At 49.6% G+C, this 22,934-nt stretch overlaps 1 protein-coding gene across 2 annotated transcripts in view; it reads right to left on the bottom strand.

Moving 5' to 3' along the window:
• The window catches only part of G3BP2 (G3BP stress granule assembly factor 2), a 48,826-nt gene extending 29,512 nt beyond the window's left edge, over nucleotides 1-19,314 (bottom strand). Inside the window, exon 1 of one of the 2 annotated variants that reach the window (XM_069743478.1) lies at nucleotides 19,038-19,314. The gene's annotated coding sequence lies outside the window, so the exon portion shown is untranslated. The remainder of the gene's footprint in view (nucleotides 1-19,037) is intronic. The other variant, XM_069743479.1, reaches the window with a different exon arrangement.
• Nucleotides 19,315-22,934: the final 3,620 nt, after the last annotated feature.

Raw genomic sequence — 22,934 nt, 5'->3', positions numbered from 1 at the left:
GTTCCCAATGTATTAAATAGCGTGAAAACCGCAAAAAATCTGCAAAATTAATGATCATGCTGCTTTTTTTTACAGCGATGCGTTTTTTTCGTGGAAAAAAAACGCATCATGTGCACAAAAATTGCAGAATGCATTAAAAATGATGGGATGCTTATGTATGCGTTTTTTTAAGCGTTTTTCCCGGGGAAAACGGCCAAAAAAGCGTGAAAAATCCTTAACATGTGCACATACCCTAAAGTTGATCGAAACTGCCAATATCAAAGCGTTCAGTCGACATTACCCTAAAGTGTATGGCATCTCAGGACAATTTATTGTCAAAGAAACCATTGATATGGCATGTTCAATTTCACACTGCAGATCATATAGTCTCCGGGAGACAAGTCGCCGGCACACACATCTGGCGACAACTCTCTTGGAAAGAACACCGGAGTGCTCAAGCCAAACAAGCGCTCCTGTCTATGGGAAAGATGGCTGCAGGGCGAATAATCATCCGAAGCATTGCTCAGCCAACAGCCACCTATCGCGCCTGGTGAGGCCACATTCAAGTGTGGATTGTTGCCATACTTGGTTGCCCAGCTGCCTCTCCATGCGACCTGTTATCACTGGCAATCTCTGTATATGGGATGAAACTGGTCAGGGGATAATGACAATAAGGCCAGAGTCACACTAAAGGTATGAAAAATCTCCCTGCCAAGAGTCGCATGAGTGTCATGCAAGTACAATCCGATTTTTCACACCTAGCATCCAATTTACATCCGAATGCAGTGTGATTGCTATCAGGTTGCAATGTGATTTTAACATGAACTTTTAGGCTTCTTCCACACTTCCGTTTTTACAATCTGCACAGGATACGTCAAAATGTTGAAAAGATGGATCCTGTGCAGATTGTAAAAAACGGGGGCACTGGGCCCATCTTTCTGATGGACCCGTCGAGGCTATGTGCACCTATTGTAAGCGGACTGTTTTTTTACGCAGGATCCAGTGCATGACGGATGAAACGGATGGCCATCCGTCACAATCCATCGCAAATACAAGTCTATGAGAAAATGCAGGATCCTGCAAATTTTTATTACAGGATCCTGCATTCTCAAAAATTGATGGACTGTGATGGGAGCTGAAAGACGGAAGTGTGAAAGAGGCCTTACCCACAGTGCTCGCATTGGCGTCAGAAAGGAAAAGCGAGTTCATTGGCTGTGAACTCGCAGGACTCGATGGCACCGCGAGTAGGAGAACTTTCTCCTGCTCGCGGTGCCCTCAGACAGGGAATGGGAGTTACTAACCTCGGCGCTTGATGTCACCTGACAATACAAAAGGTGACATCAACCTCCAAACTTGCCAAAGCTACACGGCAAGTGGGAAGAGCGAGGCTAAGTGCCAGAATTGGTGCATCTTAGAGATGCGCCTTTTCTGGGGCGGCTGAGAGCTGATGTTTTTAGCCTGGGGGAGGGCAATATCCATGATCCCTTCCTAGGCTATTAATATCAGCCCGCAGCTGTCTGCCTTTGCTGGTTATTAATTATAGGTGGACCCACTGTCTTTTTTTTCGGGTCACCCATTTTAATAGCCAGCAAAGGCTAAGTATACAGTTGTGAGCTGAGATTAATAACCTGGGAAGCTCCATGGATATTACCCCCTTCCCAGGCTATAAACATCTGCCCCCACCCATCTGTTTCCCTCTGCTGGTTATGAAAATTGAGCAGGAGCACACTTTTTTCCAGAAAAATGATCTTTTATTAAATACATGTACAGTAATTTGCACACACTGTACTAATTGTATTTGTCACTGACATCTTTATATCCATCTATTCTATGTGTACTTACTGAACGTAATCTATCTCTTCTATCCTGTCGGCTCCTGCAGTGATTTAACAGAACATGGCAGATGATTTGCCAGCTTTTCTTCTATTTATCTGCAGGTGCTTCTCACAAAATTAGAATATCATCTTAAAAAGTTAATTTATTTCAGTTCTTCAATACAAAAAGTGAAACTCATTATATAGTCAATAAAAACAGAGTGATCTATTTCAAGTGTTTATTTCGCTTAATGTTGATGATTATGGCTTACAGTAAAAGCACTTAATACTTGGTTGGGAATCCTTTTGCATCAATTACTGCATCAATGCGGCGTGGCATGGAGGCGATTAGCCTGTGGCACTGCTGAGGTGCTATGGAAGCCCAGGTTGCTTTGATAGCAGCCTTCAGCTCGTCTGCATTGTTGGTTCTGGTGTCGCTCATCTTCCTCTTGACAATACCCCATAGATTCTCTATGGGGTTACGGTCAGGCGAGTTTGCTGGCCAATCAAGTACAATGATACTGCTGTTTTTAAACCAGGTACTGGTATTTCTGTAGTGTGGACAGGTTCCAAGTCCTGCTGGAGAATTAAATTTCCATCTCCAAAAAGCTTGTCGGCAGAGGGAAGCGTGAAGTGCTCTAAAATTTTCTGGTAGACGGCTGCGCTGACTTTGGTCTTGATAAAACACAATGGACCTACAGCAGATGAAATGGCTCCCCAAATCATCACTAACTGTGGAAACTTCACACTAGACCTCAAGCAGCTTGGATTGTGTGCCTCTCCATTTTTCTTCCAGACACTGGGACCTTGATTACCAAATGAATTGCAAAATGTACTTTCATCTGAAAACAATACCTTGGACCACTGAGAAACAGTCTAGTCTTTTTTCTCCTTGGCCCAGGTAAGACGCTTCTAGCATTCTCTACTGGTCATGAGTGGCTTGGCACAAGGAATATGACACTTGTAGCCCATGTCCTGGATACATCTGTGTGGTGGGTCTTGAAGCAATGACTCCAGCAGTAGTCCACTCCTTGTGAATCTCCACCAAATTTTTGAATGGCCTTCACTCTGAACAGCCAGCTTCTTTAGCAATGACCTTTTGTAGCTTACCTTCTTTGTGGAGTGTGTCAACGACTGCCTTCTGGACACCTGTCAAATCAGCAGTCTTCCCCATGATTGTGGAGCCTACTGAAACAGACTAAGGGACCTTTAAAAACACTTAGGAAGCCTTTGCAGGTGTGTTTTGTCAATTATTTTAATTTACTGATATAATGACTTTTGGGTTTTCATTGGCTGTAAGCCATAATCATCAACATTAACAGAAAAACACTGTTTGTATTGACTCTATATAAAATATATGAGTTTCACTTTTGTATTGAAGAACTGAAAAACTTTTTGATGATATTCTAATTTTGTGAGAGAATGAATATATATATCTATATCTATATCTATATATACTAGCTATTGAACCCGTTCTACGCCCGGGTGGCGAGCATTTATATTGGTATATGGTCTCCATCCTGGTATGTGCTGCTCCATCCTGCGCCCCCATCCTGTCATGTGCTGCTCCCATCCTGCGCCCCCGTTCTGTCATGTGCTGCTCCCATCCTGCGCCTCCATTCTGTCATTTGCTGCTCCCATCCTGCGCCCGTTCTGTCATTTGCTGCTCCCATCCTGCGCCCGTTCTGTCATGTGCTGCTGCCATCCTGCGCCCGTTCTGTCATGTGCTGCTGCCATCCTGCGCCCGTTCTGTCATGTGCTGCTGCCATCCTGCGCCCGTTCTGTCATGTGCTGCTGCCATCCAGCGCCCGTTCTGTCATGTGCTGCTGCCATCCTGCGCCCGTTCTGTCATGTGCTGCTCCCATCCTGCGTCCCCGTTCTGTCATGTGCTGCTCCCATCCTGCGCCTCCATTCTGTCATTTGCTGCTCCCATCCTGTCATTTGCTGCTCCCATCCTGCGCCCGTTCTGTCATTTGCTGCTCCCATCCTGCGCCCGTTCTGTCATGTGCTGCTGCCATCCTGCGCCCGTTCTGTCATGTGCTGCTGCCATCCTGCGCCCGTTCTGTCATGTGCTGCTGCCATCCTGCGCCCGTTCTGTCATGTGCTGCTGCCATTCTGCGCCCGTTCTGTCATGTGCTGCTGCCATCCTGCGCCCGTTCTGTCATGTGCTGCTGCCATCCTGCGCCCGTTCTGTCATGTGCTGCTGCCATCCTGCGCCCGTTCTGTCATGTGCTGCTCCCATCCTGCGCCCGTTCTGTCATGTGCTGCTGCCATCCTGCGCCCGTTCTGTCATGTGCTGCTGCCATCCTGCGCCCGTTCTGTCATGTGCTGCTGCCATCCTTCGCCCGTTCTGTCATGTGCTGCTGCCATCCTTCGCCCGTTCTGTCATGTGCTGCTGCCATCCTGCGCCCGTTCTGTCATGTGCTGCTGCCATCCTGCGCCCGTTCTGTCATGTGCTGCTGCCATCCTGCGCCCGTTCTGTCATGTGCTGCTCCCATCCTGCGCCCGTTCTGTCATGTGCTGCTGCCATCCTGCGCCCGTTCTGTCATGTGCTGCTGCCATCCTGCGCCCGTTCTGTCATGTGCTGCTGCCATCCTTCGCCCGTTCTGTCATGTGCTGCTGCCATCCTTCGCCCGTTCTGTCATGTGCTGCTGCCATCCTTCGCCCGTTCTGTCATGTGCTGCTGCCATCCTGCGCCCGTTCTGTCATGTGCTGCTGCCATCCTGCGCCCGTTCTGTCATGTGCTGCGGCCATCCTGCGCCCGTTCTGTCATGTGCTGCGGCCATCCTGCGCCCGTTCTGTCATGTGCTGCGGCCATCCTGCGCCCGTTCTGTCATGTGCTGCGGCCATCCTGCGCCCGTTCTGTCATGTGCTGCGGCCATCCTGCGCCCGTTCTGTCATGTGTTGCGGCCATCCTGCGCCCGTTCTGTCATGTGCTGCTGCCATCCTGCGCCCGTTCTGTCATGTGCTGCTGCCATCCTGCGCCACCATTGTATTATATGCCCCCCGCTCCAGTGTGTATGCCCCCGAATGCTGCTGCCATATAAAAAAAAAAAAAAAAAAAATACCATACTCACCTATCGTCCGGCTCCACTGCAGGTATGTCTTCAAGAAAATGGCGCCGGAAAGCGGGGACTGCGCAGGCGCCGATTCCGGCAGCAGGAATCGGCGCCTGCGCAGTCCGCGCTTTCCGGCGCCATTTTCTTGAAGACACACCTGCAGTGGAGCCGGAGTGTGTCTTCAAGAAAATGGCGCCGGAAAGCGCGGACTGCGCAGGCGCCGATTCCGGCAGCAGGAATCGGCGCCTGCGCAGTCCGCGCCCTCCGGAGCCGGGAGCAGAGGAGCCGGGAGACGGAGCCGCAAGCAGCGCTGGAACCGGGAAAGGTGAGTATACTTACCCTCCCTCCTGGCGGTCCCTGACTCTCCGGTGGAGATGGCGGTATGCGTTCAGTGCTTACGCACACCGCGATCTCCCGGGAGCGTCGCTCTGTGAGGCCCAGACTGCGCCGGCGCTTGCGCAGTCTATAGAGGCTTCGGACAGAGTGACGCTCCCAGCGTTATATTATAGATAGATATATAGATAGATAGAGATATATATATATATATATATATATATATATATATATATATATATATATATATATATATATATATATATATATATATATATATATATCCATCCGAGACCCCAGAGAACATGATTCGGGGTTTTTTTTTACCGACCCCGCTTTTGCGATCGCCGGTAATTAACCGTTTACCGGCGATCGCAAAAAAAAAAAAAAAAAGGCGATTTTCCTTTTAATTTCTGTCCTCCAATGTGATCGCACATCAGAGGACAGAGAAATGGGGTCCCCAATAGCCCCCCGATACTTACCTGTCTCCCCCGGTGCTCCTCGTGGCTCCCGATGGGCGCCGCCATCTTCTTCTGGCAAAAAAATGGTGGGCGCATGCGCAGTGAGCCCGCCGGCCGGCACCGGGAGGATCTTTGAGGTCTCGGCTGCCACGGGTAGCCGAGACCCCAAAGAACATGACCCTGTTTTGCGATCGCCGGTAATTAACGGTTTACCGGCGACCGCAAAAAAAAAAAAAACAAAGTGTAATTCTCTGTCCTCTGATGTGATTGCACATCAGAGGACAGAGAAATAGGGGGATTCGGGGACCCTATTATACTTACCGGTGTCCCTGGGTCCTCCTGCTGCTCCTCCTGGTCGCCGGCATCTTCAGGGGAAAAGAAAATGGCCGGCGCATGTGCAGTGCGCCCGCCATCTATCGCCATCTGCCGGCCGGCAGGAGAAGAGCAGTTGGGGCTAAAATTAGGGTTAGGGCTAGGGTTAGGGCTAGGGTTAGGGTTAAATTTAGGGTTAGGGTTGGGGCTAAATTTAGGGTTAGGGTTCTTTCACACTTACGTCAGTACGGGGCTGTCACAACGCGTCGGCCCGACATACCGACGCACGTGAAAATTGTACACAACGTGAGCAGCGGATGTAGTTTTTCAACGCATACGCTGCCCACTCTATGTCCTGGGCAGGAGGGGGCGGAGTTACGGCCACGCATGCACGGTCAGAAATGGCAGACGCGACGTACAAAAAAAAAAGTTACATTGAACGTTTTTTGTGCCGACGGTCCGCCAAAACACAACTGATCCAGTGCACGACGGACGCGACGTGTGGCCATCCGTCGCGATCCGTCGGCAATACAAGTCTATGGGCAAAAAACGCATCCTGCGGGCACATTTGCAGGATCCGTTTTTTGTCCAAAACGACGGATAGCGACGGATGCCAAACGCAAGTGTGAAAGTAGCCTTAGGGCTAGGGTTAGGGTTGGGGCTAAATTTAGGGTTAGAGTTGGGATTAAGGTTAGGGTTTGGATTAGGGTTAGGGTTGGCATTAGGGTTAAGGTTGTGATTAGGGGTGTATTGGGATTAGGGTTAGGTTTGAGGTTAGGGTTGAGATTAGGATTAGGGGTGTGTTGGATTTAGGGTTTTCATTAGGGTTATGGTTAGGGTTGACATTAGGGTTGTTTTGGGGTAAGGGTTGTGATTATCGTTAGGGTCAGTGATTAGGATTATGGATCGGGTTGGGATTAGGGTTAGGGGTGTGTTGGGGTTAGGGTTGGAGCTAGAATTGGGGGGTTTCCACTGTTTAGGTACATCAGGGGGTCTCCAAACACGACAGCCAATTTTGCACTCAAAAAGTCAAATGGTGCTTCCTCCCTTCTGAGCTCTGCCGTGCGCCCAAACAGTGGGTTACCCCCACATATGGGGCATTAGCGTAATCGGGATAAATTGGACAACAACTTTTGGGGTCCAATTTCTCCTGTTACCCTTGTGAAAATAAAAACTTGGGCTACAAAATCTTTTTTGTGGAAAAAAAAATATTTTTTATTTTCATGACTCTGCATTATAAACTTCTGTAAAGCACTTGGGCATTCAAAGTTCTCACCACACATCTAGATAAGTTCCTTGGGGGGTCTAGTTTCCAAAACGGGGTCACATGTGGGGGGTTACTACTGTTTAGGTACATCAGGGGCTCTGCAATCGCAACATAACCCCCACAGACCATTCTATCAAAGTCTGCATTCCAAAACGGCGCTCCTTCCCTTCCGAGCTCTGCCGTGCGCCCAAACAGTGGTTTACCCCCACACAGGGCCGTATTTGCCACTAGGCACTTGAGGGCACGTGCCTAGGGGCGGGAGGATGCGGGGGGGGCGGCGCCTGAGCAAGGTTTTTATTTTTTATAATAATAGTGCGGGGTAGCGCCCACCCAAACCCACCCGCCCTCCCTCTTTTCCTTCCTCTTCTCCTCCCTCTTCTGGCTGCTGCGGTGCTATCAGATCCTGCGCTGCGCTATCACACATGCTGCAATGGAGGCCGGGAGCTGGAAGAGGAACACGTCACACTTCAGGCCCGCCCCCTCCTCGCTGTGGCGCCAAGTTCAGTTCCTGCCTGTCTGAGCAGCTGCGGGGGAGGATGGTGTGAGAATTGTTGTGTCCAGGTCAGTTTTGCGAGGTTTGGTGTGTAACTACTAGTCCCAGCATGTCCGACAGCTTCAGCGCTAGCAGGAGAGGCCGGGCCCGCTCACACTACACAAGATTATGCTGACAGGGGCCCTGTCCTCACCTGTTAGTGTTGATGCTGCGGTGACACGGTCTGCGGGGAGGGAAGGAGCATCACATGGAGCCTCACGCTGTGATTCCCTCTGCTGCTGCCTGTGCCCTGCTGCTGACATGAGGATGTGAACAGAGGGGGAGGTGCTGAGAGGAACATCACTGAAGCAGGACATTAACCATGTCCTGATCACTATTAGGGGGCCTCTGCAGTATGTGTCCACCCTGCCCCATGTACACCTTCCAGCAAGGCTTGTTTTTATTATTCTGGAGCTGCTGTAGAACCAGCATTCCCAGTCTGTGTAAGGGGGGCTTGTACCTTCACTACCTGACTTATTCTGTAGCTGCAGGATAACTACAGGTTTAGGTTACATGTCCTGCCATTCTAATTATGGAGATGTAGGACTGCAAATCCCAGCATGCCCTGTGGTTGGTACTGTAGAGACTGCAAATCCCAGCATGCCCTGTGGTTGGTACTGTAGAGACTGCAAATCCCAGCATGCCCTGTGGTTGGTACTGTAGAGACTGCAAATCCCAGCATGCCCTGTGGTTGGTACTGTAGAGACTGCAAATCCCAGCATGCCCTGTGGTTGGTACTGTAGAGACTGCAAATCCCAGCATGCCCTGTGGTTGGTACTGTAGAGACTGCAAATCCCAGCATGCCCTGTGGTTGGTACTGTAGAGACTGCAAATCCCAGCATGCCCTGTGGTTGGTACTGTAGAGACTGCAAATCCCAGCATGCCCTGTGGTTGGTACTGTAGAGACTGCAAATCCCAGCATGCCCTGTGGTTGGTACTGTAGAGACTGCAAATCCCAGCATGCCCTGTGGTTGATTCACTAGGGACAGGTAGTGATGTCTACTTGCCAGCATGTGCGGCACTGCAGAACTTGCGGTGAGACAAAAAAAAAAAAAAAAACACTGCTAGCAGTGTTTTTTTCCGTTGCTGGAAGTGCCGCACATGTCCGCAAGTCCCATAGGGAATGAATAAGACCGTATGATTTTACTGTACACCGGACATGAATTGCCAGCTTTTCAAAGGACGCCGATGCATAAAAATCGCGTGGTGCGAGTGCTGTAGGATTTTTTTTCTTTGCACCCATTGACTTGCATTGGCAAGTCTCCGCTGATATACGAGTGAAATCACTCGCACTGATAATACGGCTGAGAAACAAAAACGATGATGGGAGCTGCCCCATAGATTTATACTGGTCCGAGTGTGATGCGAGTTTTTATTTTTTTTTCTCACATAGCATTCGCCCATATTCCTCGCTAGTGTAACTCCAGCCTTACTCATACTCATCAATGGGGGAAGCAGCACTAAAAGTGCCTAGGGCAGCAGAAACTCTAAATACGGCCCTGCCCCCACATATGGGGTACCAGCATACTCAGGACAAATTGGACAACAACTTTTGGGGTCCGATTTCTCTTGTGAAAATAAAAACTTGGGGGCTAAAAAAATCTTTTGTGGAAAAATTTTTTTTTTTTATTTTCACGACTCTGCATTATAAACTTCTGTGAAGAACTTGGGCATTCAAAGTTCTCACCACACATCTAGATAAGTTCCATGGGGGGTCTAGTTTCCAAAATGGGGTCACTTATGGGGAGTTTCTACATGGCGTCCAATCTCAATTCCAGACAATTCTACATTGAAAAAGTCAAACGGCGCTGCTTCACTTCCAAGTTCTGCTGTGTGCCCAAAAAGTGGTTTACCCCCACATATGGGGTATTGGGGTATTCGGGATAAATTGCATAACAAAATTTATGGTTACAATTCTGTTTTTACACTTGTGAAAATAAAAAAATGGTTCTGAATTAAAATGTTTGCAAAAAAAAGTTAAATGTTCATTTTTTCCTTCCACTTTGTTTCAGTTCCTGTGAAGCACGTAAAGGGTTAATAAACTTCTTGAATGTGGTTTTGAGAACCTTGAGGGGTGCAGTTTTTTGAATGGCGTCACACTTCATTATTTTCTATCATATAGACCCCTCAAAATGACTTCAAATGTGATGTGGTCCCTAAAACAAAATGGTGTTATTAAAGTGAGAAATCGCTGGTCAACTTTTAACCCTTATAACTCCCTAACAAAAAAAAATTTTGTTTCCAAAATTGTGCTGATGTAAAGTAGACATGTAGGAAATGTTATTTATTAACTATTTTTCGTGGCACATCTCTCTGATATAAGGGCATAAAAATACAAAGTTTGAAAATTGCAAAATTTTTAAAAATTTTCGACATATTTCCGTTTTTTTTTTTCATAAATAATCGCAAGTAATATCGAAGAAATGTTACCACTAACATGAAGTACAATATGTCACGAAAAAACAATCTCAGAATCACCGGGATCCGTTGAAGCGTTTCAGAGTTATAACCTCAAAGTGACAGTGGTCAGAATTGTAAAAATTGGCCTGGTCATCAAGTACCAAATTAGCTCTGTCACTAAGGGGTAAAAATGCAATAACAAGCGAACAAAAGATCGTATCTGCACCAAAATGGTATAAAGTATATGCCGAGATTTTCAGCCCATTTTTAGGCTGAAAGTGCCCCTCTCGGCTTATACTCAAGTCCTTGTCCCAGGCGGCAGCTGTCCATCATACTCACCTGCTCCCGGCGCGATCTCTGTAGTAGTCCGGTTCACTATGTATTGATTTAGGCCTTCGCCGGATTTTTTTGGAGAGTCTGAAAACTATACATTTTTGGAAAGGTTATAGTATAAGCAATACGAAAAACAATGTTTCCATTTGCCCCGAGTCCCACGTGACCGCCATATTGGATTTGACAAAATGGCTGACGTAAAACCAATTTTCGTTAATATCTCAGCTTATAAATAACATAAAAATAAAATTTGACAGCTAAACATACATTTTAGGGCTAAGAAATGCAATATTACTAGTTGCAGATGTGTTTTAGATATTTACTACAGCAGTTTTTTATAATTAATTAGTATTGACATAATAATACATAATGACAGGAATCACATGTTTTTTTTTTCTTTTATTACAGGAGTTGAACATGACAGACAAACCACAAGCTACTGAAGTCACTTGTGAAGGTGAGGCACCTATCAACTGGAAGCTATGTATGCTCTGTCAGTCTTCCAATGGCAATGAGAAGTTGGTGCAAAATCCTCGGATACAGTCTTACCAGCGCGTTTTGGACATAGTAGCAGAGAGGGCAAGTTTACAAGATGGCAACTATGTTGATATCCATCGACGGATTAGCAACAGGAAAGACACAATCGCTACACATCAGGCAGTCTACCATCGAAGTTGTTACACAAATGCAATTAACAACGACCAAATACAACGAGCCCGGGACCGTTATGCACATGCATTAGCTACTGGTAGCCACATTACCAAGAAACGAGGATTAAAAAGAGGACGTGCTGAAATGGACGAATCAGGTTCATTAACATCTGACTCTTCATCACCATTCACGAGGTCACATACATGGCCACTGGATAAGGAAAAATGTTTCTTTTGTCAGAACGATGAGAATGAGAAGCTTTATAATGTGAGGACAGTCAACGCAGGGAAATCGTTGAAACAAGCTATTGAAACATCAGATAATTTAACACTGAAAACAAGACTGAACACATGCATTGCACCAGGGGATGCACATTCTATTGACGTCCGGTACCACAAAAGCTGTTGGACAAAGCATGTTTTTCATGGACAACGAGAACGTAGTACCAACAGAACAGACCACAAAGAACCCTTATTACAACGTGCAAGTCTGCTAGAGTTGATAAACCTAGTGGATATTCAAACACAGAACCAATCATATCTATCTATACAAGATATCGAAACCACTTATTTGAATATGCTTGGTATAGAAGGCGTGGAAAATCACAAACCTACATTCACTAGAAAGTGGCTCAAAGAAATTATAATGAATGCCTTGCCACATCTGAAATCCTGTCTTTCAAAAAACAGAAGGGAATCAGCAGTTCTTTATTCACCAGAAGCCTGTGAGGAAATCATGGTTAATTCTGCAATGGAATGTCGTAGTGATGATGCAGACAACATGCAGACAATCTACAAAGCAGCACAGTTAATTAGGAAAAGCATTGCTAATTTTACAACGGAAGTCAATGATAAAAACACCATAACGGTCACTAGTGACATAAACGACGTTCCAGCAGAATTATATTCCGCTATCCGTTGGATCATAACAGGGCCGATTGACAGCCTTGAAACTCAAAGAAGGACCAAAATTGTTGACCGAGCAGCACTCACTATGAGTCAGAACATCATGTATGAATTCAAATCACGAAGAAGCAGACACACTGTTGATCTACCAAGCTGTCTTGGCAACACAACGAAACCCACCGGATGCAAGGATGGTTTTCTTCTCCCCTGATACCGATGTACTGGTGTTGGTCATAGCTAACTATGACCTCATGCTGAAGAATACATCGATTTCAATGGTCTCTGGGATGATCGAGATAGAGCCAATAAGGAGAGTCATAGGGGCAGACAGAGCAAATGCTTTGACAGCCTTCCATGCATTCACTGGTGCTGACACAACTGGAAGGTTCTCTCGAATTGGCAAAGCAATCTGGCTGCAAGCTTACATGAACGCAACACCAGATGTAATCAGTTCTCTGCAGATGCTTTCGACTGAAAAAGAAGTGAGCAAAACTATGTTGTCAACTCTTGCTACCTTCGTATGTTTTGCTTACTCTCCAAAAGGCATTTTTATTAAGAATATTCCCGAACTGCGATGGCATCTATTTTGCAAGCATATGGCAGAAAGTGACAGGTTACCTCCTACACTCGGAGCTCTAAAACAACATGTCCTCAGAGTCCATATCCAAGCCAGAGTGTGGGGACAAGCTAACATTGCTTTGCAGGATTCTCAGCTGGATCCCGAGAAGAATGGCTATCACAAAGGGTTGGATGGACAGTTGAAACCAACCATGACAGATGTTCTTCCAGCTCCAAAAGCAATAATCGAGATGATTAGTTGTCAATGCAAACATGACTGTTCTTCTTCAAGGTGTTCGTGCCGAAAAAATAACTTATCCTGTACCGATCTTTGTCAGTGTGACAGCGAGTGTATGAATGACGAGGACACTCAGACCAAATATGAAACTGATGATGACAGTGATGGTGGCGATATGTAAAGACACTCTGGTTGTTCAAAAGTTAAAAACATTAACTCTCTGCTTTTCGAGTTCGAAAATTTGTTCAAATATAAACCGATACAATTTGTAGTCGTATATAGAGTATTTATTTGGATACCACTGCATTTCTTAGTACTCAAAATGTATGTTTAGCTGTCAAAATTTAAGTTTTACGTTACTTACAAGCTGAGATATTAACAAAAATCGATGTAAATCAGCCATTTTGTAAAATCCAAGATGGCGGCCACTTAGGACTCGGGGCAAATGGAAACATTGTTTTTCTTATTGCTTATACCATAGCCTTTCCAAAAATGTACATATTTGAAACTCTCCAGAAAATTCCGGCGAAATTACATAGTGAACCGGGCTATAGTCCCTGCTTCTCCGGCGCCCGCAGCTCTTCCTGTACTCAGCGGTCACGTGGTACCGCTCATTAAAGTAATGACTAAGGAAACGACTCCTCTCTCATAGAGGTGGAACCGCATATTCATTACTTTAATGAGCAGTACCAGTTACCGAGGACAAAGGAACTAGCTGCCGGCCCGGGACGACGGAGAAGCTGCCAGGGACCGCACCGGAAGTGTGAGTATAACGGGGGAGGGTGAGCATTGCGCGATATTTATCTGTCCCCGTTCCACCGCCAGGCTCTGTCTTCCGCGTCCTCTGGCTGTGACTGTTCAGGTCAGAGGGCGTGATGACGTAGTTAGTGTGCGCCGCCCTCTGCAGTGGAACGGGGACAGGTGAATATCGCAAGTGCCAGGTGCCTGAGCGACGAGTATGTCATTTTTTCTTTTCTTCATCGCAACAGCAGCATATGGGGCATAATCTATGGAGCATCTTATGGGACCTTTGTGCAGGATCTTATGGGGCCATCATTAACCTTTGTGCAGCATTGTATGGGGCATATTTTAATATGGAGCATCTTATGGGGCCCATCATGAACTGTACGGAGCATTATATGGGGTGCCTGATTCAATATGAATATTTAAAAACACTTAAACAACTGATGTCTCAATTAACTATAATTTTATTGGTATGTATTTCTATTTTTGAAATTAACCACTAGCTGCTGCATTTCCCACTCTAGGCTTATACTCAAGTCAATAGGTTTTCCCAGTTTTCTCGTGGCAAAATTAGGGGTCTCGGCTTATACTCGGGTCGGCTTATACACGAGTACATACGGTAATTAAAAACATCAGCTCGGCTCGCAAAAAATAAGCCTTCACCCGGCCCCAGATGATGAAAAATGGAGACGCTACGGGACTTGGAATATGATGCAATTTCTTTTTTTTTTTTTTTTAACTTGTGGTGAACTTGGTAGAAAATAAATTAATCAAAAACAGGAGTGAAATTGCAATTTTTTTTTGCAATTTCACTGCACTTGGAATTTTTTCCCGTTTTCTAGTACACGACATGGTAAAATCAATGGTGTCATTCAAAAGTACAACTTGTCCTGCAAAAAACAAGCCATCACATGGCCATATTGACGGAAAAAAAAAAAAAGTTATGGCTCTGGGAAGAAGGGGAGCAAAAAACAAAAACATAAAAGGGCTCCATCACGAAGGGGATAAAGTGACTATCCCACAAAAGCCAGGTCTGGAACACCCAGTTATGGCCAAGCAGGCGCCTGCAGCTCCCCTCATGGAGAACAGACCTCAGTCCATAGACATGTATGGGGGAGCAGTGGGGTCTCCGCTCTGGTACTTGGGGGGCTCCCAGGGCTCGAACATATATGACCCATGTACAGGACAGATGCACTCTCAGCCCAAGCTCACTCCATACTACAGTCCTGAGGTGGCTCTGGGGCCCCGGCACCGAGCTCCTCAGGACCCTCTCCATACTACAGTCCTGAGGTGGCTGTGGGGTCCCGGCACGAGCTCCTCAGGACCCCTCCATACTACGGTCCTGAGGTGGCTGTGGGGTCTCCGCACCGAGCTCCTCAGAGCCCCCTCCATACTACAGTCCTGAGGTGGTTGTGGGGTCTCTGCACCGAGCTCCTCAAGACCCCTCCATACTACAGTCCTGAGGTGGCTGTGGGGTCCCAGCACCGAGCTCCTCAGGACCCTCCCCCCCCCCCCCCATACTACAGTCCTGAGGTGGTTGTGGGGTCCCTGCACCGAGCTCCTCAGGACCCCTCCATACTACGGTCCTGAGGTGGCTGTGGGGTCCCTGCACCGAGCTCCTCAGAGCCCCCTCCATACTACAGTCCTGAGGTGGCTGTGGGGTCCCTGCACCGAGCTCCTCGGGACCCCTCCATACTACGGTCCTGAGGTGGCTGTGGGGTCCCTGCACCGAGCTCCTCGGGACCCCTCCATACTACGGTCCTGAGGTGGCTGTGGGGTCCCTGCACCGAGCTCCTCGGGACCCCTCCATACTACGGTCCTGAGGTGGCTGTGGGGTCCCTGCACCGAGCTCCTCAGGACCCCTCCATACTACGGTCCTGAGGTGGTTGTGGGGTCCCAGCACCGAGCTCCTACATACTACAGTCCTGAGGTGGTTGTGGGGTCCCTGCACCGAGCTCCTACATACTACAGTCCTGAGGTGGTTGTGGGGTCCCTGCACCGAGCTCCTACATACTACAGTCCTGAGGTGGTTGTGGGGTCCCTGCACCGAGCTTCTCAGAGTCCCCTCCATACTACAGTCCTGAGGTGGCTGTGGGGTCCCTGCACCGAGCTCCTCAGGACCCCCTCCATACTACAGTCCTGAGGTGGTTGTGGGGTCCCTGTACCGAGCTCCTCAGGACCCCTCCATACTACAGTCCTGAGGTGGCTGTGGGGTCCCTGCACCGAGCTTCTCAGAGTCCCCTCCATACTACAGTCCTGAGGTGGCTGTGGGGTCCCTGCACCGAGCTCCTCAGGACCCCTCCATACTACAGTCCTGAGGTGGTTCTGGGGTCCCTGCACCGAGCTCCTCAGGACCCCCTCCATACTACAGTCCTGAGGTGGTTGTGGGGTCCCTGTACCGAGCTCCTCAGGACCCCTCCATACTACAGTCCTGAGGTGGCTGTGGGGTCCCTGCACCGAGCTTCTCAGAGTCCCCTCCATACTACAGTCCTGAGGTGGCTGTGGGGTCCCTGCACCGAGCTCCTCAGGACCCCTCCATACTATAGTCCTGAGGTGGTTGTGGGGTCCCTGCACCGAGCTCCTCAGGACCCCTCCATACTACAGTCCTGAGGTGGCTGTGGGGTCCCTGCACCGAGCTCCTCAGGACCCCTCCATACTACAGTCCTGAGGTGGTTGTGGGGTCCCTGCACCGAGCTCCTCAGGACCCCCTCCATACTACAGTCCTGAGGTGGCTGTGGGGTCCCTGCACCGAGCTTCTCAGAGTCCCCTCCATACTACAGTCCTGAGGTGGCTGTGGGGTCCCTGCACCGAGCTCCTCAGGACCCCCTCCATACTACAGTCCTGAGGTGGTTGTGGGGTCCCTGCACCGAGCTCCTCGGGACCCCTCCATACTACAGTCCTGAGGTGGTTGTGGGGTCCCTGCACCGAGCTCCTCAGGACCCCTCCATACTACAGTCCTGAGGTGGTTGTGGGGTCCCTGCACCGAGCTCCTCAGGACCCCCTCCATACTACAGTCCTGAGGTGGTTGTGGGGTCCCTGCACCGAGCTCCTCAGGACCCCTCCATACTACAGTCCTGAGGTGGTTGTGGGGTCCCTGCACCGAGCTCCTCAGGACCCCTCCATACTACAGTCCTGAGGTGGTTGTGGGGTCCCTGCACCGAGCTCCTCAGGACCCCTCCATACTACAGTCCTGAGGTGGCTGTGGGGTCCCTGCACCGAGCTCCTCAGAGCCCCCTCCATACTACAGTCCTGAGGTGGTTGTGGGGTCCCTGCACCGAGCTCCTCAGAGCCCCCTCCATACTACAGTCCTGAGGTGGTTGTGGGGTCCCTGCACCGAGCTCCTCAGAGCCCCCTCCATACTACAGTCCTGAGGTGGTTGTGGGGTCCCTGCACCGAGCTCCTCAGGACCCCCTCCATACTACAGTCCTGAGGTGGTTGTGGGGTCCCTGCACTGAGCTCCTCGGGACCCCTCCATACTACAGTCCTGAGGTGGTTCTGGGGTCCCTGCACCGAGCTCCTCAGGACCCCTCCATACTACAGTCCTGAGGTGGTTGTGGGGTCCCTGCACCGAGCTCCTCAGGACCCCTCCATACTACAGTCCTGAGGTGGTTGTGGGGTCCCTGCACCAAGCTCCTCAGGACCCCCTCCATACTACAGTCCTGAGGTGGTTGTGGGGTCCCTGCACCGAGCTCCTCAGGACCCCCTCCATACTACAGTCCTGAGGTGGTTGTGGGGTCCCTGCACCGAGCTCCTCAGGACCCCTCCATACTACAGTCCTGAGGTGGTTGTGGGGTCCCTGCACCGAGCTCCTCAGAGTCCCCTCCATACTATAGTCCTGAGGTGGTTGTGGGGTCCCTGCACCGAGCTCCTCAGAGTCCCCTCCATACTATAGTCCTGAGGTGGTTGTGGGGTCCCTGCACCGAGCTTCTCAGAGTCCCCTCCATACTACAGTCCTGAGGTGGCTGTGGGGTCCCTGCACCGAGCTCCTCAGGACCCCCTCCATACTACAGTCCTGAGGTGGTTGTGGGGTCCCTGTACCGAGCTCCTCAGGACCCCTCCATACTACAGTCCTGAGGTGGCTGTGGGGTCCCTGCACCGAGCTTCTCAGAGTCCCCTCCATACTACAGTCCTGAGGTGGCTGTGGGGTCCCTGCACCGAGCTCCTCAGGACCCCTCCATACTATAGTCCTGAGGTGGTTGTGGGGTCCCTGCACCGAGCTCCTCAGGACCCCTCCATACTACAGTCCTGAGGTGGCTGTGGGGTCCCTGCACCGAGCTCCTCAGGACCCCTCCATACTACAGTCCTGAGGTGGTTGTGGGGTCCCTGCACCGAGCTCCTCAGGACCCCCTCCATACTACAGTCCTGAGGTGGCTGTGGGGTCCCTGCACCGAGCTTCTCAGAGTCCCCTCCATACTACAGTCCTGAGGTGGCTGTGGGGTCCCTGCACCGAGCTCCTCAGGACCCCCTCCATACTACAGTCCTGAGGTGGTTGTGGGGTCCCTGCACCGAGCTCCTCGGGACCCCTCCATACTACAGTCCTGAGGTGGTTGTGGGGTCCCTGCACCGAGCTCCTCAGGACCCCTCCATACTACAGTCCTGAGGTGGTTGTGGGGTCCCTGCACCGAGCTCCTCAGAGCCCCCTCCATACTACAGTCCTGAGGTGGTTGTGGGGTCCCTGCACCGAGCTCCTCAGAGCCCCCTCCATACTACAGTCCTGAGGTGGTTGTGGGGTCCCTGCACCGAGCTCCTCAGAGCCCCCTCCATACTACAGTCCTGAGGTGGTTGTGGGGTCCCTGCACCGAGCTCCTCAGGACCCCCTCCATACTACAGTCCTGAGGTGGTTGTGGGGTCCCTGCACCGAGCTCCTCGGGACCCCTCCATACTACAGTCCTGAGGTGGTTGTGGGGTCCCTGCACCGAGCTCCTCAGGACCCCTCCATACTACAGTCCTGAGGTGGTTGTGGGGTCCCTGCACCGAGCTCCTCAGGACCCCTCCATACTACAGTCCTGAGGTGGTTGTGGGGTCCCTGCACCAAGCTCCTCAGGACCCCCTCCATACTACAGTCCTGAGGTGGTTGTGGGGTCCCTGCACCGAGCTCCTCAGGACCCCTCCATACTACAGTCCTGAGGTGGTTGTGGGGTCCCTGCACCGAGCTCCTCAGGATCCCCTCCATACTACAGTCCTGAGGTGGTTGTGGGGTCCCTGCACCGAGCTCCTCAGAGCCCCCTCCATACTACAGTCCTGAGGTGGTTGTGGGGTCCCTGCACCGAGCTCCTCTGACCCCTACAGCCCACCAGTGACCACTACCTGCAGGGACCATAGGCCTCAGCACAGCTCCATGTAACCTTCAGTAACAGCCGCGGACACAGCCCGAGCTCACCCCTGGGAGGCGCAGTCGGCACTGAGCTCACAACGGCCTCCCCACTGCTAGCGATCCAGTGTCGCACTCACCTCGACGAGCCGGTGACGCGGCCGCTATCCCCAGAACCAGGAGGAGCCCCGGGCCCCGACTACCGATATACACACGTTGTTATTGTTGTGCTCGCCCTCGGGTTACGGGAGGCGTCAGCTGCAGGGCGGAGAATATGGGTCGTGACCGTGACGTCACCAGAGTGACGCAGTCTTCCGTCAATTACGCGGCCTCCGTGAGATCTGAACCCAGCAGCCTCCGCGCGAGGACGTGCCCCACACGGGCGTATTGTAAGGCGGTGACACGCCCCGCGACGTCACCGCGTATGAGTGGCGCCACGCCCCGAGACGTCACCGCGTATGAGGGCGGCGCTATCTCGTGGACCTGGGGCTGCTGGTCAGAGGCTTCCTCACGTGAAACTTTACTGACCACACACACAAGAACAGTATAGACAAAACAACAACCCACGATTACAATGGCAGGTCCCGCTGTGTGCTGCGTCCCACGGACCCACACTCCCGTCTCTATTAGGCTACGTTCAGACTAGCGTTGTGCGCCGCTGCGTCGGCGACGCAACGCCCAACGCACGCAAAAACGCGGCAAAACGCACGCAAAAACGCTGCGTTTTGCGACGCGTGCGTTGTTTTTTGCCGAAAATCAGACGCAAGAAAAATGCAACTTGTTGCGTTTTCTTGGTCCGACGCTTGCGGCAAAAAAGACGCATTTGTCGCAAAACGCAACAAACAAACGCATGCGTCCCCCATGTTAAACATAGGGGCGCATGACGCGTGCGTCGCCCGATGCACACTAGCACAACGCTAGTCTGAACGTAGCCTTAACCCTTGGTGTCACAGCCACTTGGCAGAGCAGAGCACTTTTCTATTGTCGCGCTCTGCGAGCCATGATTTTCCTTCTGTCCGTGCTATGAGGCCTTGTGTGTGAGGGTTGGGGTCGGGCTTGTAACTTCATTAGAAGGACTATGAAGCAAACGGTCGTTTTCATAGATTTTTCTGTGGCCAATGGATCTCTAGTTTCTGTGCGGCCGCCTCATTGGTCACACGCAGGGCCGGACTGGGACTAAAATTCAGCCCTGGCATTAGAAGTTACACAGGCCCACTTGTCACATGGTGACTGTATAATATCTTTGTACACTTGTAGGCAGGGCCGGTTTTAGGCAAAGTTGGGCCCTAGGCAAAGTATAAAATGGGGCCCCAAATGCTAACATATCGCACATCACACAGAAGCATTTCGGTTGTATTTACAAGCGCTGATCTCAGGCCGCTAAATGAGTTTGATCGACAATACTGAAGTTGTTCAACGCTTGTTTCCCGGCTTCTTTCCACCATCTGAGAAAGAATGATGGGACAGAACGATCACTAACCGATCCCCATACAGTATCATGTTATCAGCAGCACATCTACAGTTTACACCGGCGATGTGCTGCTGAGAACAAGGATCTTTGTTCCAGCAAAAACAATCTGAATATGCAGCATTTTACTTGTTTAGTAAAATACACCCCACAGTCCTCCATATAGTATAATACACTCCCTTTAGTCCTCCATATAGTATAATACACTCCCTATAGTCCTCCATATAGTATAATACACTCCCTATAGTCCTACACTGCTCAGTCCTCCACATAGCATAATACACTCCTCATAGTCCACATAGCATAATACACTCCTCATAGTGCTCCATATAGTATAATGCACCGGCATAGTCATCCATGTAGTACAATTCACTTCCCATAGTGTAATGCACCCCATAGTTCTTCATATAGTATAACGTATTCCCCATAGTCCTCAGTACTGTATAATGCAGCCCACATATAGTATAATGCAGCCACCCCAGAGTATAATGGAAACAGCAGCACTCAGCATGTCCACATGGACTTTTCCTCTCTGAACCCTGTTCACACAGGTACTATACAGATGATCAGATTTTTAAATACATCAGATAGGGATTGCATACCTCAGTTAGGACTGCTCTGATATGGGTATACCGTGACGTTTGGTGGAGCAGCTTAGTATACATTTTTTGCAAAAAACGTACCAACCAAATACCTTGTTTTTTACATCTGTTTACTAGCTCTTGCGGATTACTGTGATTTTTTTAAACTGAGTGTTTTTGGTTCTACTATGCTCTTTTGTGTCTCCAGAGTATAATGCAGCCAACCCATAGAATATAATGCAGCCCCCCTCGTAGTTTAATGCAGCCCCCTCATAGAGTATAATGCAATCACCCCTCAAAGAATATAAATATAATACAGCCCCCCATAGAATATAATGTAGCCCCAAATAGAATATAATACAGCCCACCTCCCCACAGCATATAATGCATCCCCAGCAAAGAGTATGATGCAATCATCCCTCATAAAATCTAATACAGCCCCCCCTTAGAATATAATACAGCCCACCTCCCCATAATATATAATGTAGCCCCCATAGAATATAATGCAGCCCCCCATAGTATATATCAGCCTCCCCCATAGAATATAATATACCCCCCATAGTATATAGCAAAGCCCGCATAGTATATAGCACAACCCGCATAGTATATAGCAAAGCCCGCATAGTATTCAGCACAACCCGCATAGCAGATAACAGCCCACGTGGCAGTATACATCACAGCCCACGTAGCAGTATACAGCACAGCCCACACAGCAGTATACAGCACAGCCCACACAGTAGTATACAGCACAGCCCACACAGTAGTATACAGCACTGCCCACACAGTAGTATACAGCACTGCCCACACAGTAGTATATAGCACAGCCCACACAGTAGTATACAGCACAGCCCACATAGTAGTATACAGCACAGCCCACACAGTAGTATTCAGCACTGCCCACACAGTAGTATACAGCACTGCCCATAGTAGTATATAGCACAGCCCACACAGCAGTATACAGCACAGCCCACACCGTAGTATATAGCAAAGCCCACAAAGTAGTATGCAGCACAGCCCAGGTAGCAGTATATAGCACAGCCTACACAGTAGTATATAGCACAGCCCACATAGTAGTATACAGCACAGCCCGCATCTCTCCTCCCCCCCCCTCCCGAGAATGGCCCCACAGTCCAGTAAAAAAAAAAAAACACTCCTCACCTCTCCTCGTGCCCGCGCTGCCTGCTCCTGTCTTGGCGGCTGCCGCTGCACTGCCTGGGACACAGTGAGTGCGTGCACACCGCAGTGTCAGAGGCAGAGCGGGGAATAATGGGAGAAGGAGCGTCAGCAGACGCTCTCTCCTCTATTATTGCATTCAACTGTACCGGAGTCATAGACGCCGGTATAGTTGAAAGCGGTGGTGGTGGGGGGGGTGAGTCGGCGCGCATCGGCCCACTACTGGCACCGGCCCTTCTGGCGTTTGCCAGAACGGCCCGATGGCCAGTCCGGCCCTGGTCACAAGTCACACGACGCTCTGCAGCGCGGCTGCATGAGGCGCATTGCTAGTGTACCAGGCTGTAGTGTCCAGTACTGCCACCTTGTGGTTGTGGCTTCGTGGTCCCTTTTTATTACACTCTTTGTGTGGCAAAAATCAACTAAAAAGACTTTTAACCCCCAGAGCCTTTTTTGGTTTTGCGTTTTTGTTTTTCGCTGCCCTCATTCCCAGAACCATAACTTCTTTATTTTTCTGTGAATATTTCCATGTCAGGGCTTTTTTTTCTGCGGGATGAGTTGCACTTTTGAACAGGACCATTGGTTTTACCATGTCATGTACTAGAAATTGGGAAAAAAATTCCAAGTGTGGTGAAATTGCAAAAAAGTGCAATCCTTCACTTGTTTTTTGTTTGGCTTTTTTGCTAGGTTCTCTAAGTTCTAAAACTGACCTGCCATTATGATTCTTCAGGTCATTACAAGTTCATAGACACCAAACATGTCTAGGTTATTTTTTATCTAAGTGGTGAAAAAAATTCCAAACTTTGCCAAAATAAAAA

Source organism: Ranitomeya imitator, chromosome 1, assembly GCF_032444005.1.
Source record: "Ranitomeya imitator isolate aRanImi1 chromosome 1, aRanImi1.pri, whole genome shotgun sequence".
NCBI classification, from domain to species: domain Eukaryota; kingdom Metazoa; phylum Chordata; class Amphibia; order Anura; family Dendrobatidae; genus Ranitomeya; species Ranitomeya imitator.
The sequence above is the reverse complement of the archived record's forward strand: the minus strand, read 5'-3'. Positions and strand labels throughout refer to the sequence as shown.